This window comes from Pseudopodoces humilis, chromosome 16 (genome assembly GCF_049639895.1).
Source record: "Pseudopodoces humilis isolate 2021_Gansu_Grassland_sample_001 chromosome 16, ASM4963989v1, whole genome shotgun sequence".
In the NCBI taxonomy this organism is placed as follows: domain Eukaryota; kingdom Metazoa; phylum Chordata; class Aves; order Passeriformes; family Paridae; genus Pseudopodoces; species Pseudopodoces humilis.
Window position 1 is genome coordinate 15,162,586 of NC_142215.1, and position 14,840 is coordinate 15,177,425.

Genomic DNA, 14,840 nt, shown 5'->3' on the forward strand with positions numbered 1-14,840 from the left:
AAACTGTGAAATAAGCAGATAATAGTATTTACTCCAAAAAACACTTTAGTATCATTCTTTGTATGCAGAAAGTGCTCCTCAGTAACTTTCCCTTCATAATTAACTATCTTCTCAAATAATTTTTTTCCAATTGTAAATCAAGTTCCAGTCTTTCCTAAGGCATCTTACTCTGAATAAGATGTATCTCAGAAGGAGACATTTTTAAATTGAAAGACCATGTGACAGTAAAAACACAAACTCTGGGCATCTGTGAAACAGGAGGAAGAAAATGACCTTCTAAGTGTGTTGGCCTATTATTCTGCTTGTAAACCAGTTTTAAAAAGTGAATTCAAAGGAGTTTTTTAATTTTATAGAAATAAAAAATGTTAAAAAAACACTCACAACTGATGACACTGATACCTTTGCTTTGCTGATAAAAGTTGTCTCTTCTCAGTTTGAATTATGAAACTATTTTTTCAAGTTGCAAGCAAATGTTGCTTTAGTTTCTGCTGTGGAAGTGAAATTAATTTTTGCAGACACAGAAGCTAAAAATGACACAAGAACTTTCAGGCTGACTTAAAAAAAAAAAGGAAAGGGACTTTTCCTAAAGAAAGAATGAAAAATCTTGCTGATTTTGACTTAAGAAAGTCAGCTGCAGATGCCTGTCAGCCTGCCTGTCAGCAGCTTCAAGACCAGGCAAGCTCCCTGAGTGCTGCACAAGCTACAGTGTGATGAACAGAGGGTTTCATAGCTCATCTCTCTTTCTCATGCGAGGCAAGAGCTGTCTCTGAAGCTCCCTTGTTTGCTGACTTGTTACTTCCCACCTGGCTTCCTCATTTACTCCCCTATGTCTAAAATGATGGGGGACTACTTCAAGTTCCCTAATCACAAGTAACTGCAAGGAAGTTGCCAAACCAAGCTTCTACTTCTTGAAAAAGGTGTCCACAATCGCTCAGGTACATGAACATTCACTTCTTTCAAGTGCCTCTGAGGCAGTCTGGGCAGTCAGTGGCCTAGGAGATCCTGCAGTTCTTCACTCTCATCTTGCTGATTTACCAGGGCAGAACCATCTCGTGTCATTTCAGAAGGAGTTGTTTGGGACCTCACAGCACAACAGTGAGGAAGAACCAAGAACTCATAGATAAAACTTCCTGTAGCTTACAACTTTACTTGCTTTCTGAATGACAAGGCAAATATCTCAGGCATTTAGCATAAAGCACTTGGTCATGTAGCAAAATAAGAAGGAAAAGAGTATTAAATTTAATATCAAAAGTCCATGTGACTTGGTCAGCTTTTCTGTCTTGTCTCCACAGATTCTTTCTTTAAATGAAACTAAAGAGACTTTCTTCCAAAATTATTGAAAATATTCTTTTCATACACCTTCTGGCAAGGCTTTTACAACATGACAAATTTTAGCAATAGTATTATTTGAAGTGGAGCTTAAAAAATGCTTTTGTTCTGTAGCATTGAAGTCCAGTTCTAGAAAAATCCAGAAAAAACATCCCTGACAGTGAGATCCATGAGGCTCTGTGGTATGTGGAGGTGGATGATTAAATCAAAGAAATGCCATTTACCTGCTCAGAATGAGATTTTGCTACTTCACAGATATTCAGGCAGTTCAAAATATTTAGAGATCCAAAACCACTCCATCTGATTTCAATTATAGTAATTTTTCAAAATTAATCCAAAACCACAGAAATGTACAAAGTGTACAAATTCACTGCTGTTTAACAATTATATCCTGTGTTGTTACTTCTCATATTCACCATACTAGTTAATGAACTATAACATTATAAAATGAGCTTAACATGAACCTGTTAAAGAGCTTACATAATTTCTGTACTTCTAAAATTGTATGTATTTAATTTTTAAATTAATTTGGTTTTATTATTTTATATATTCTAAACATATTCACTTTTCCCCCCAAAAAAAACTTCCATCTTCTGTGTAGTCCCTGATAACTCCTTGACTAAGCAACACAAAAGCCCAAATCAATCCCACAGTGCAGGAAACACTCTTCAAAATAAAAACTGTAACAGATGCTGCACACTTAACTGTTCTGTAGAGAATACTGCAAAATGCAACCTAGAAATATCAAATCAGTTTGGATTGTTACACCATGCCAGTGAATACTGCTTTACCTTGTTCCTTGTAGCGTACCAAAGCACAGAATTTCTTTTGCGGTTTGAGCATGTAAAAATAGTTAATTAACCATTGGATTAAGTCACAGACTTAACATCTGTGTTTGGAAAGAAGCTTTTGCATCTTGGTAACTAAAAGGAGCTCTACAAACAGCTGAACTCTCAGATGTGAAGTTGCTCTTAAAAGCCCTCTCATAGGAGATGTATTATCTACTGCTACATTGGAAAAAACCTTCCATACTCACCCCTAGAACCCCGTTAGGAATCAGTCGCTGCAGGCGACTACAGACAGGACTACAGAGGGACTGCACATTATGCTCTACTGGCTTATTTTTCTGTGCTAATGAGAGGAAGGCAAAAGCAGGCATTACAGACTGGGGAAATAAAAACCTCAGCATATTTGGTTAGCCTTTGAAGTTTCACTGCTTTTGTCTGTTTAATCTGCTTAACCAAAGCTTCATTATAATCCAGTGCAAATACTTGAGCAGAAACATTTACTGTCAGAAAATGGGCACTTTCTCTACTTACTTTATACAGATTCTGTACATTTCTCTCTCTGGATTGAAAAGCTCTTGGGCTTTCAAGGAAAAATGTAAGTAGACATACTGTCTCTTGTGAGTTTGATAAAAAATAAGCACTTTTTAACAGCCTCAGAATGGATGAATTGTTAAAGGACTATGATAGATCAGCTACAGTTTTCAGACTAACAGCCAGTGGGGGTTTTCCATACACCTCTGAAGAAAATAAAAAATAGAAAATCCCAGCTTGTTGACAGTAGTGAAGTTCAAACTTGCTCGTTATTTTAAATCCTGAATGTATTAATTAGAACCTAGTTTTGAAAAAAAACATGTTTCAGGTGTTCAGCGGTCTATTTGTTTTCCTTTATGTAAACTGGCAACAGGTCTCCTAAACTATGATTAAACCAAACCACTGCTAGTTCTTGTACTTCAGCCTAGAAACCAATATGTTGCTGAGAAACAGCATTAATTAATACTGGATTTATATTATTCCACTATATGGTTTTGCTAGTTGTCTTTCAACATTAAAAAGGTATCCTCCTGCAGAAACAAAAGGAAATCAGGTAACTGGTTTGTAAATCACCGAGTAACAAAATCAAGACCCTAAACCATTAGTCACCTTTCCAGTACAGAACTAATTAACACAAGAACTAGTTCTACAAAGACCAATTATCCTTTGACTATTGCAAATGAATTACACTATTTGCTGAGAAAAAAACATGTCTATGGCTGCAGCAACTGAAGAGAATTTTCTCTCACTCTCACACAAAAAAATTCAGTTTTCTACTAAATTAACATGAAATTTAATGTATTTCACTTCATATATAAACAAGCATTCAGTGAAAAAGTATTGGGCCTGAATTTCAGGCTGTACCAAAACAAAGTCTGCAGCCCTGTTTCACTGCAGCTTTATCCAAAAGCAACAGGAAGGCTATGGATCAATAAATACATCCTTGGTGAACCTCCAAGGTAGGAACCCAGACAGAGAGAAATGTCATGCTACCAACTCTTACATGACATTGTGCCACCAGAAGCTGTGAATTCCAGTAAAGATATACCCCTGCAGGATGGCACAGTATTTAGTGATTGTGATGAACTTAATGACCAGCAAAGGAAGTGAAAGATTTTGGGGAGTGAAAGGGGGGCAGCGATGAGAGTCAGTCATGTCACTGGAGCACATCCAAAGCCCACACTTAAGCAGATCTAAAAGCAGCAGTGAACTCCAATGACCCCCAGGTTGCTGCTTCTTGGAACAGGGACTCGTGTCCTTGCTCGATGGCTTGGCTTGCTTGTCTTGGGGACAGGATGGGACGGGGCTCCAGCCTCACCTTGGACCTGCAGAGCAGCCGCTGTCACACAGATCAGAGGCACCTGGGGCCCAAGGAAGGAGCACATATTCCACAGCTGCTGCACTCCAGAGAGGCTTTGCCTGGCACAGCCGGTCAGCAGGCAAGCAGGCATGTGAACAGGAGGGCTTGGTGCATGGAGCATGGACAGGGATTGGACAGAGCAGACAGTGCCTGGCATACAAATGGACTGAGGGAGTAAGCAGGGGACCAAACAAATGTATGTCATGAATAATACAGGGTTTGACAGAACTGTTCAGGTTAAATCAAGCACAGAATTGTGCACAGAATAATACAAAAATGGATCTGGCTGGGCAGCGGGGCTTATGTCTGTGGACTAATACAAATTACTTTGACCAACATCTTGTTAAGATGTGGATTGATTGTTGTCATTTATGGAAACCTTCAGCCCTGTTAAAACCATTTGACCAACTTTTCAGGTAATCCTGCAGAAAAGGTGGAATTACCAGGGAAAGCAAATCTCAACTGTATTGCCCAACTATAAAATTAGAATGCTCTACAGAATTAAACTGGGATATTTTTGCTAGATTTGAGCCCAGGGACGTTTGCTTTGCTGAGATAGTGAGAGAAAGAAGTAATCTGAATGTGAAATGACATTCATAGCAAGAGCACATGCACTCTTACTTAAAAGAAAGTAAATAAGAACAATAAACAGTTGGGAGAAAAAAGAAATCATTATATTAGCAGAATCTCTGTTCTCTGCAACTTAAATCCTGACATGAGAACAATTTCCAATTACACTATCCATCATTCTTCACTTTGAAGGAACAGTTTTTCCAAGTGCCCAACTAATTAATCTTTCAGCTGATTAGTTCTACCTAGAAATTACTTTCCTCCTAATAACAGGGTCTTGCTTGGAGAAAAATCCTCCAAACTATGTGATGTATGTTAATAGCCAATCCTGTAGCCACTCACAAACTGGTGAGATTTTACAGAGAAGTTCTTCATTGCTAAATAAGTACAGGGCATAAAACCATAATGTTGTTTTAAATTTGTGTTATGCCACGAAGCAGCCAGAGCCACGAACAATGAATGTCCCCAACTACAGAACACAGCAAAAGCCTATGAAACTACTAAATTCCCAAAATTCTCGTTAGCATGAGTTCTATCAGAAATCTATCTGTAGAACCAATAGCTTTAGTAATTATTAGAATATGAAGTACCAAATAACACCCAACAGAAATAGGATCTCTTACATTTTTCACTAATAAAAAGAGCATCAAGAAGGGATTTCTAACAGTTTTAAGATTCTTTCAAATAAAATCCTATTTGCTCAAGACAATTCTTACTCTTAGTGATAGAGAGTTCTATCAAATCTTATATATGATCTTGAAACAGTCAGCCCACTGTGTTTTTCATATTGTTCAATTTTAACCCATGCTCTTGTAGCAACTTTGTGAGGGAGCCACTTGTTCTGTGGTAGAGACTAACTCACACCAGCAGGATGGCAGTGTCTGTGAGCAAGGCAAGCAATGTTGTTATTTCAAACTGAGGCCAGAAATCCCTCCTGCTGCTGGTGTGCAAACCAGAAAATGGTGCTAAACTGCACAGAGAGCTGTAAGGAGCTTTCATGGCTTCATTAAACTCTGTGTTCTTGGAGAGGCACAGCAAACATCTGCTGAAACAAGAAAATTACTCCATTTTCTCCCCACATTCATTAACTGAGGGACACAGTTTGCAAGGTATGCAAGTAAGAAGCAACAAGCTCCTTTTCTCAAGGCTAAGATGATCCTGCTGCATCCCAGAGAGATACACAGCACTTCCCAGGGGCTTTGCAATGTGAAAAACAGCTACAGCCTCAATGCCACCCTGAAATGGGGGAGATCCCCAACTCCAGCACAAAGTCCATGGAGGCACAGGAGCAAAGTGTGTTGGATGAGCTCCTACAGAGAGACAAGCACAGCTGCCTGGGCACGGCCCAGCACTAATGTAACTATACAGCTAACAAAACTATAAGAAAGCAACTTAAAGAATCATTTGGAGTGTACTTCAGCACAGCCTGGCTCAGTGCATTCCTGGGAAGAGCATACCCTGTGTAGTTCTGCAATATGGAATTTGTCTGTGTGGAATACAGAAAGAAATTCACTGACAACCTTACACACCATATCTACCACATTTTAGGGAAGCAAAGGCATTCCTACAACATTTTGTCCTTTCCCTTACTGCACCAAATTTCAGAGAAGACATGTTAACAATAATATTAATCTCCATTTGTTACTTATTCCAGTTCTGTTAACACCCTGCTAAATCCTCCCCTTGCCTTTAGCCCTTCTGTCTGGATGCCTGGGAGATGGGGAACACAAACACCAACCTGTACTGAGCCTCTGCACTTTTCTCCCCAAAGAACCTTCAGCCTGTCGACATGCCATAGGCCAGTTTTACTCCCAGAACTTACACACAAACCAAGACACTAAGATGGGAAGTGGTGAGTGACTTTACCTCTATTTCAGAGTCCTGTTTACCTGCAAGTGACCGTTCTCAAGAGGTCTGATACAGCAGAATGGATGAGCAGGGAGAGACAGTAAGCAGCCTCTAACATTATATTAGCCAAAGTAGCCTGGTAATTACTAGTTTCTTCTGTAACATAATTTTGTTGATAATTCTTACTTGAAGATTTAAGATGACCCCGGTATCTAGTGCTGACAAGACTCAGGAATGTTTTTTGCTCTATAACTATAACCTGCCTTGGCTAATGTAAAGACTCTGCTAGATAATGGTTTTAAAGGAAGTCAGGGTGTTTCCAGATTATTTGCATGTGGGCTATTTATCTTAAATTATTCTAAATTATGAGCCTTTAGTACAAGCCATTCTAACCTGAAATATAAAACTGCTATTATAATGAAAACTCCTGGAGTTCAACAGCCTCAACAGCAAATCTTCCTTTGTGCAATTCATCAACACTTAGGAAATCATGATCAACACGACAAAGTACTTCCCTCAATACAAAACTAAGCCTGAGAATAGTTCTCATTAAAACCACCCATGTACTTAATTCTCCTGGCTATTTGTGGTTTAGAAAATTGTGTCAATAGATGTTTATCATGCCTGCAGAAAAGACTAGCCCACACTTACATGCACATGCAAAATGACATGGATTTGGACCAGAATATTGCCTCCATCAGAGAGATCTGGATCTCTGATCTGGATCATTTGAGTCCACATTTTTAAGACTAATGACTATTAGAGTAGAAATAATAGAAAGTGTGCTTGCTGTTTTGAAAAGGGGCTAAAAGTATAAGCACTTCTTTGATATATGAGATTAGAAGTTCCTAGTTCAGAGAGAACTACACAGCTTCTAACAAGTCATGACATAATAGTATGGCTTGAGACCTTTTTCTTTATGAAATAGGGCAAATCAAAAATATAAAACATCTGAAGAAAACGATTACACATTACATGGAATATTGCTCATCTATGAGAGTTTGTTCTAAATGCACAGCTGTAATTAGTACTACTTGAAGTGCAAAGCACCCTGAACAGCTGGGTTTGAAGAATTCGTTACACTGACATTTTCAAAATGTGGTGACAAAAATCCAGTACGTAAGGCATACTCAGATGCACATTAATAAAGCACACTTCAAAACTGTTACATAGTAACACTTCTATATTTACAATATAAAGAATATATGCATAGCTCAGAAGTCTCTAAATTCTGGAGATGTTGAATAAATATATATTTTGAGAAAAGATACTATAAACATTTCGTTCCCCTGCATGCTGAAAATATGCACCCTTTTTGCAAATACGTATCTAATACACTAATTAGCCAATCTGACTCAGAAGAAATTAACATTAGTTTGCAGCACACAGAGTTTTCCTGACAGCAAGATTCTTCAGGTAGAGTTCTGTTAAAAAGTTTGAGCTGTTGAAAATTTGCAACTTTCCATGGCTAATTTCACACTCAGTAGAGCAATTCTTTTCTGGGCACTAGCTAAGACCTAACACCTTTCATAAAATATGCCACAATCAGATGTGTTTTATTTCCTGCTGCTTTCTGCCATTTTCAAAAAAGGATTTCCAGGCATTTAAACTCTTGGGCTGCAGGGTTTGCACAATATTATTTCTCATAATCTTTCTGAAACCCTTACAAAAGCATTGGAATTAAAGGTTTATATTATTTCTAGTAGACTCTAAATACTTATGTTTGAAATACTGCATTATGTACACCGGAGAGTTGCCAACATTCATTGGGAACGTCCCAAAAACCTGAAATAATTACAAAGGGTGAGCGCAATGGGAGACTGCAGAGCTTACAGATAAGATAGTTTTCAGAAAATTTGGTCAATCTTTTCAGTCCTTATGCATCTAAACCCATGAAGAGGTGAGTGAAGAGAATTAACAGGTGCCATAGAACAGTATGCCCAGCGATGTTCCTGGACTTTTTTATCCCGGTGTGCAGCACATTGTTCCTTCTCTTTAAAATGCTGGCCACAGTCTATCCATGATTTGAATTAAGGTGATAGCAGGGAAAAACTATAATAAAAGTTTCCATTTTCTGGATTTAATCTGATATCAAAAATGGAAAAGGAAACTTTAAAATCCCGAATGAGAGGAGCTAAAGGAGACTGGAACAGGCCACAAGTTGTTCCCATGGCTGTCTCTGGCTCAGCAGGCAGGTGCCTGCTCAGGGCCCCAGTGGGAATACAGCAAAGGGCAGGAAGGACACAACAGTGGATGGGAGCTTCTCTGGAGCCATGGTCTGAAGAGCTGGGGAGTAACAAGGGCCAAACCTGACCTTCCTTGGCTCCTCAATTTCTAGAAAGATTGGAATGTGAATACTCAGAGATCACAGGTAGGCTGGGGCTCCGTGAGACCTCTCATCCCACAGCCCAGTGAGCTTTATGGCAGGAATGCATTTCCTCACACGACAGCAGCAGCACTGCAGGTACAAAGGTGACAGGGCTGCTGATGTTTGTTAAATGTCGTTCACTGGGGAACCTCCTTTATTACCAACACCCACTAAGGTGGGGAAAACCACCATAAATTCTGCCCTTTTCCGTTCCAAGACTTCCATAATACCTTGACCTACCATCAGACCTTAATAAACTCTCCTGGAAACAAATACACTTTGTGACAGAAAGAAGTTTGCTTATAAGAAAGTATTGCCACAATAGAGCTCCAGAAAGTAATATTACTGGCTAATTTTGAAAACTCAAAACAGCCCCCCAAAAATGAAAAGTCACAACCTACAAAACAAAGAAAACCCCAGAACTCCATCCCCATTTTCCGCAGAGGTAGCTAGAAATTAACATTCAAAATATTGAAATATGTAAGGTACATGATCTTTCTTTGCCAGCATTTCTACATCACATTACAGTCACACTCAAGCAATTTTTAAATTTTGAAGTTTTGAGACACTATTTTTGGACCTGAAAACTCATTTTGTCTTCTTTCAGCTAGTATTTTGTTTCACATTCTTCAAAATGAGAAATCTAAGAAGTCTAATCAGAACCCTGTCATTTCAACAGAATTATCTTTCTCCCATCAACTGCAGGTCACTATGCAGCCCTTCAGCGCAAATTTCAGTTGTGCATATCGCTGTTACAAAAGAAGACTATCAGGAATGAAATGAAAAAGGATTTGAAATCATGTCCTACCTGCTTGTCCCTGGAAGTGTTTCAGAGTTTGGAAAGATGAATTACAGCTAGAATAAATAAAGTGCATTTAACTCTGCGCTTCTGTCCCATCTTTCTGTTTATTGTTCAGACTTCTCATTCATCTTACTGTTAGGACTTCCAGTCTCTCTGAAGTTCATGAGAATTCCCAAGGAGATGGGTTTCCACCACTTTAAGAAGAGAATCTCATATGATAAGCATGTGAGCAGCTTCTTTGTTCAAACCAATCTCATGACTCTCTTTGAAGGTAATCCTTTAGAAGTCTCATGACCCATCTCTCTGCCCAGAGGGTATTTTCATCTCATGGTGGAACAAGGCACAACAAATCTACTTTGATAGTGCCCAAATCTCCAATTTGTTAAACCTCCTTTCCTCTCTTCAAACAGTGGATGTAGTTGCTGTAAAAATGCCGGCACTGCAGAAAGGCTAAAGCAGGAGCTAAAACTTTTAATTTGAAGTATCCCCTCCCTTCTGCTAAAATATCAACGCTATTTGCATAATTGAGACAATTGGACATAATAGTCCTTTCAGGGGTCCTCATTAGATGTACAGCTCTACATTCTTTGAAAAGAAGAAAAAAGGAGGTCATACAGCATTAATTATATCTAATCCTTTTTAGAACAATTTGAAGTTGGGCAAAATGCTGTACTAAAACAGCTGAAGTCGTAAATAAGCCATTAATTTTGTAACTTTATATATCACATGCATTTTCATACCCTGTTGCCTTTGTCAATATAATTAATTCCTTTGCAGACAAGGGCTTTTTTTGCATCTTCTAATACTTTAAAAACCACCAATAGCACAGGACACTGTGTGTCACAGGTAGTTCTTTGTTCTAGCTTTCAACGTTTGCCTTGCTGAGCCAGGGGCCAAAATAATTGCCATAATGGAACGGATAAGGGTGAGATCCAGAATCACATCTAAGGATCCTGCTGTCTGGAGCTAAAGGCTGCCTGCCTGCTCCTGCTGCACTGCACTGACTCTAAACTTATTTCCCTGTTCCTATAACTTATCTCCAGTATAGTGAACACATACGCACCTGTGGCTGGCAACAAAGTATTTTACAGATGTAATTTCAACTTCTGTCTGCCCTGAATGGCAAAGTGTGCAGCTGAAACAGCCTTGTTTTAGAATCAGACCCTGGGCTTCCTAACGAGACAATGTTCCTGCTGGCTTCATGAGAAAAACGATGGAGTTTGGAAGATTCTAGAAAGGTCAGCACAGAAATTGAGGGAGGACTTACAGTAAAGTCCGGAGATGTTTCTTTTTCCACTGAAAATCCAATTTGAGAGGTGTTTGCAGATACCTCTGCTATCTAGAATGTGGGGTGCTCTATGAGCTAGTAAAAGATGACCTATTGGACAAGAAATATTATCAGATATAACAAAAAAATTAATACAAAAAGGTATTTGGGCATTTAACTCCCTTCTGAAAATGGAATGTGGACATGGAATGTCGTATGGTTTTTTGGTTAGGTACTCTATAGCAATGGAAGTTAAAAAGGAATTAATTTCTCTCTGCTCCTGAACAATTTCTCCTTGGCCAGCTATTATGTAAGAATGGGAGTTTTATCTACAGTACCTGCATTTGGAAGGCACAACACATTTTAAGAACAAATATTGGAAACATCACCTCTGTGTATTTTTTTCTTCCATTTGTTAGCCCAAACTGCAGTGACAGAAATGCACACCTGAGAAAGTACAGCATTTGTAAAAATCAAACACAAGTTTTGTAGACTCTTTCCTCATCAAAAATTTGATGGACATGCAACCTGCCAGCATTTCCCTTTGGCAATACCATAACTGCTCTGGCACCTCAGTTTAAGACTCAAGAAAGGCAACCAAGACATGCATCTATCCAAAAAGAGAAAAATTTTAACTGTTAAAGACTTCAGTTTAAGGTGACTGAGATCAAAGACCCCTCTACAGGCAATAAGAACATTCTCCTCACTTGCTATTGCAAATAAAGAACAAGTTTTAATAAAGTTGAAAACCACGCTTTTCAGACTTAGCATTTTAAGTAGTGCCACAGCTTGTCAGGATGCCTACAATGAATGTTCTGAACAGTACCTCAGATAACACATAATTCTCTCTCTCAAAATATATAATGATAATAACACAATAGTTATAGAATACAACAGGAATTAGCCAGCATGTTCTAGGGGTGGGCTGGGGAACAGCCCTGTAAAAGCAAAAGGCCTTATACACAATGTGTCTAAAATAAACCGTAACCAAGTTGGCTAAAAACCTAATAAACGTGCACTTCTGTTGTTAAGGGCAAACAGCCCTCTGTCTGCTGTGCTTACTGTCTGAAAAGCCTATGACAAAATTCTGCATGCTAAGAGGAAGAAACTGCTGGCATTTAATTCTAAATGTATAATTCTGCCAAGTTCAGCCAAAGTGCTCATTCAGAGTTCAAAGGAATAACACACATGAGTGAAAAAAATGACATTCTCAGAGAAAAGGCCACTAGACAAAGGATAGTTTTCATGGATGCCTGCACTCATACTATGGGAAGGCTCACAGCACTTGGAGTTTGTTTTGTGACATGGCTTGATATAAATGCACTGTGAAGGAAAGGGATAAAGATATGCATCTCTGCTGCCCTCACTCTGACTGTTTCAGAAAAAAATTCCCTTGGTTTCCAACAGTACCCATATGCTTAGAGGGAGTAAGCAGCAAGGAAAAACTCATTATTTTGGTTTAATTGATTTAAACAGTATTTTCATATACAATAAAGAGTCCACACCAAAAAAAGCTTTAATTACATCCTTCATTGTGAAACCACACCATTATTACTCCCACCACCAAAAGAAAAATATTCTTGCTTCGCTGATAGCAAACAACTTACTTATTTTCAAGAATTAACAAGTTTTATTACAAGTGCTGCAAATCCAATACCTGGGTAATCGGTTATCTATGTAGGAATAATGGACAGTTCACATAACTTTTCCCAAGTGGTAAGTTTTGTTTGGCATGTTTGATAGCTCACTTACTGAATGCAGCTAATGGCCTTTCTAACAAGATAAAAGCCTCTAGAATGCCAACAAAACCTGAATTCATTCATAAAAGCCAAAATGTAACCCCAAAGAAGAAACAGTTTGATAACAAAATGGCCATATACCCTCTTTCTACCAGATGAATTACCCAGGAGTTCTGGGTATGGAACAGCTAATGCAAACAACAACTCTACAGCCTTGAAGTGTAATTAATTAACAGTACAAGCCATGAACAGAAGTGGTGAGGAATGGCTTAATTCCCAATCTGATTCCTGTAACTGAAGCTACTTTTATTGAAATGTGATAACCTCTGCACAAAATGGGTTTGGATAGAATGGAATTATCTGTCTAGTTTGAAGTACAGGCTATTATCCCCAGCAAATGTATTATGACCTTAAGTAGGATCTGATGAAACCACACAGTGCACAGCAATAAAAAATGTGTTCCCCTTATTTTCTCCTTTATACAATCCACTCCCTCCCAATGTACAATCCATTGAAAACACCTGGTTCCTGGAAAATACATACTGCTGCTTATGCAGGAAATAAGTGCTTTCAGGTGGACAGGACTATAAAATAAAATTGATCGCTTCTTTCAGCTTTGTGATATTATCACTGCAATTCTTCTCTAGATGACAGAGATGTATAACTAAGTTAAATAATTGCCTTCTTTACTGCCCAGGTTCAACTCTAAATTCATCTGCATCCTGTTGAGTTATGTCAAGTGACTGGAATTGGAAGGACTATTTTTAAAGCAGAACAGACAAGAATTGACAGATTTTTTAAATCTGGCGCTAATGTAAGAAAGGCTGTTCGATCCTGTGGGGGAAATGAGTTATTTTTGGCAAGGTTTCACCCACTGATATGTGTTTCTGTAATACAGTCAAGTGCCGTAAGTACTACTTTTCCCTAATGGAAAGCTTTCAAACTTCACATAGCAACAGTGGCAATTGCATCCGTTTCACAATTCTCCTTCCCCCAACCCCTTTTTTTTGGTGTTTGAAGAGGCTTTGTACAGAAAAAACAGCAATGAACTGTATGTTGTGCTTAAGCACAACTGACATCAAAGATGAGCTGTGACAAAGAACAAAAAAATGCTGATCACTCAGGGCAGCAACACACTAGTGCAATCCATGCCAGCAGCTCCTCGGGGGACTGAGCATTTGAATTCCTCTCCTACCTGGACTGCTCACATCCAGCTTTTAACACAAAGGCGTTTGCTTAACTCTCGACTCTGTAAATGTGTAACTCTTGATTCTGTAAATTCTTACACACAGGCTTAATTTACAGCCATGATGAACCCACAGACTGCCACAAACTTATGCCGTACCCAGAAAGCTGTTCACAGTCAATGATGCATCTACATGTGCACAAACCAGTGTTTTTATTGTAAAGAGAACACCCTGTGCTTCACCAGCTGTGTTCATCTGAAGAGTTTAATGTACAAACTCCCACTAGCCATACACAGTAGGCAGCTATTTACCTGCTGACTAAAGTTTGTAAAGTTAGTGTTAGTCCCAAGCCAAACAGCTTGGAGGCATTCTGGAATCATGGGACATTTAACTGGAAATCTGCTGTCATAAATTCAGGTCCCACTGATCAATATGGGTTAAGATAAATTAAAACCACAGTATGTTGCCGAAACAGTATGAGGCATTGCAGCTTTCAGCTTTGTCAAACACATTATGTTCCCCCCAGTAATTAAAACAGAAATGCCAGCAAGCAGCAAATGCTCTTGTTAGAGAGATTCTGAAGTTAATAATTCTTCTAAGAATTACTGGGAAGGGAAGGAAATCTCTAAATCTTATTTAGTTTGAATAATCTTCAGCTGTATAACTGCTAAAAGGGAATTTAGGAATTTTCTCCCTAGTGTATTTAGTTTTACTTTTTTATGCAAGTATTTTCTTTGCTACCAAATGTAGTAGTGGCTGAAAAAAATGCAAGTGTTTCTGAGTAAATGCTCAATTTCATTAGATGCCATGACACATGTGCATAATTTACCCTTTAAACTTGCATTTCCAACTTTCTCCTCAGACTAGCACTTAGAGAAAAGAAACACATGGGTTATAATAGCATCGTTTCACTTTGACATGCCATAGAGTGTGCAAGTCAGCAGGTAAATTTATATAGACAATCTTCTATCCTTATATTCAAGATAATCTTCAAGTTCTCTTTGACTGAGAATAGCATGTTCAAATATGGCAGCTCCAAGCTTTACTTTAT

The 14,840-nt window shown here is 38.5% G+C and overlaps 1 protein-coding gene across 7 annotated transcripts in view; it reads right to left on the reverse strand.

The window, feature by feature from the left end:
- The window catches only part of TRPM1 (transient receptor potential cation channel subfamily M member 1), a 115,781-nt gene that overhangs the window by 38,812 nt on the left and 62,129 nt on the right, over positions 1 to 14,840 (reverse strand). The window lies entirely within an intron of this gene.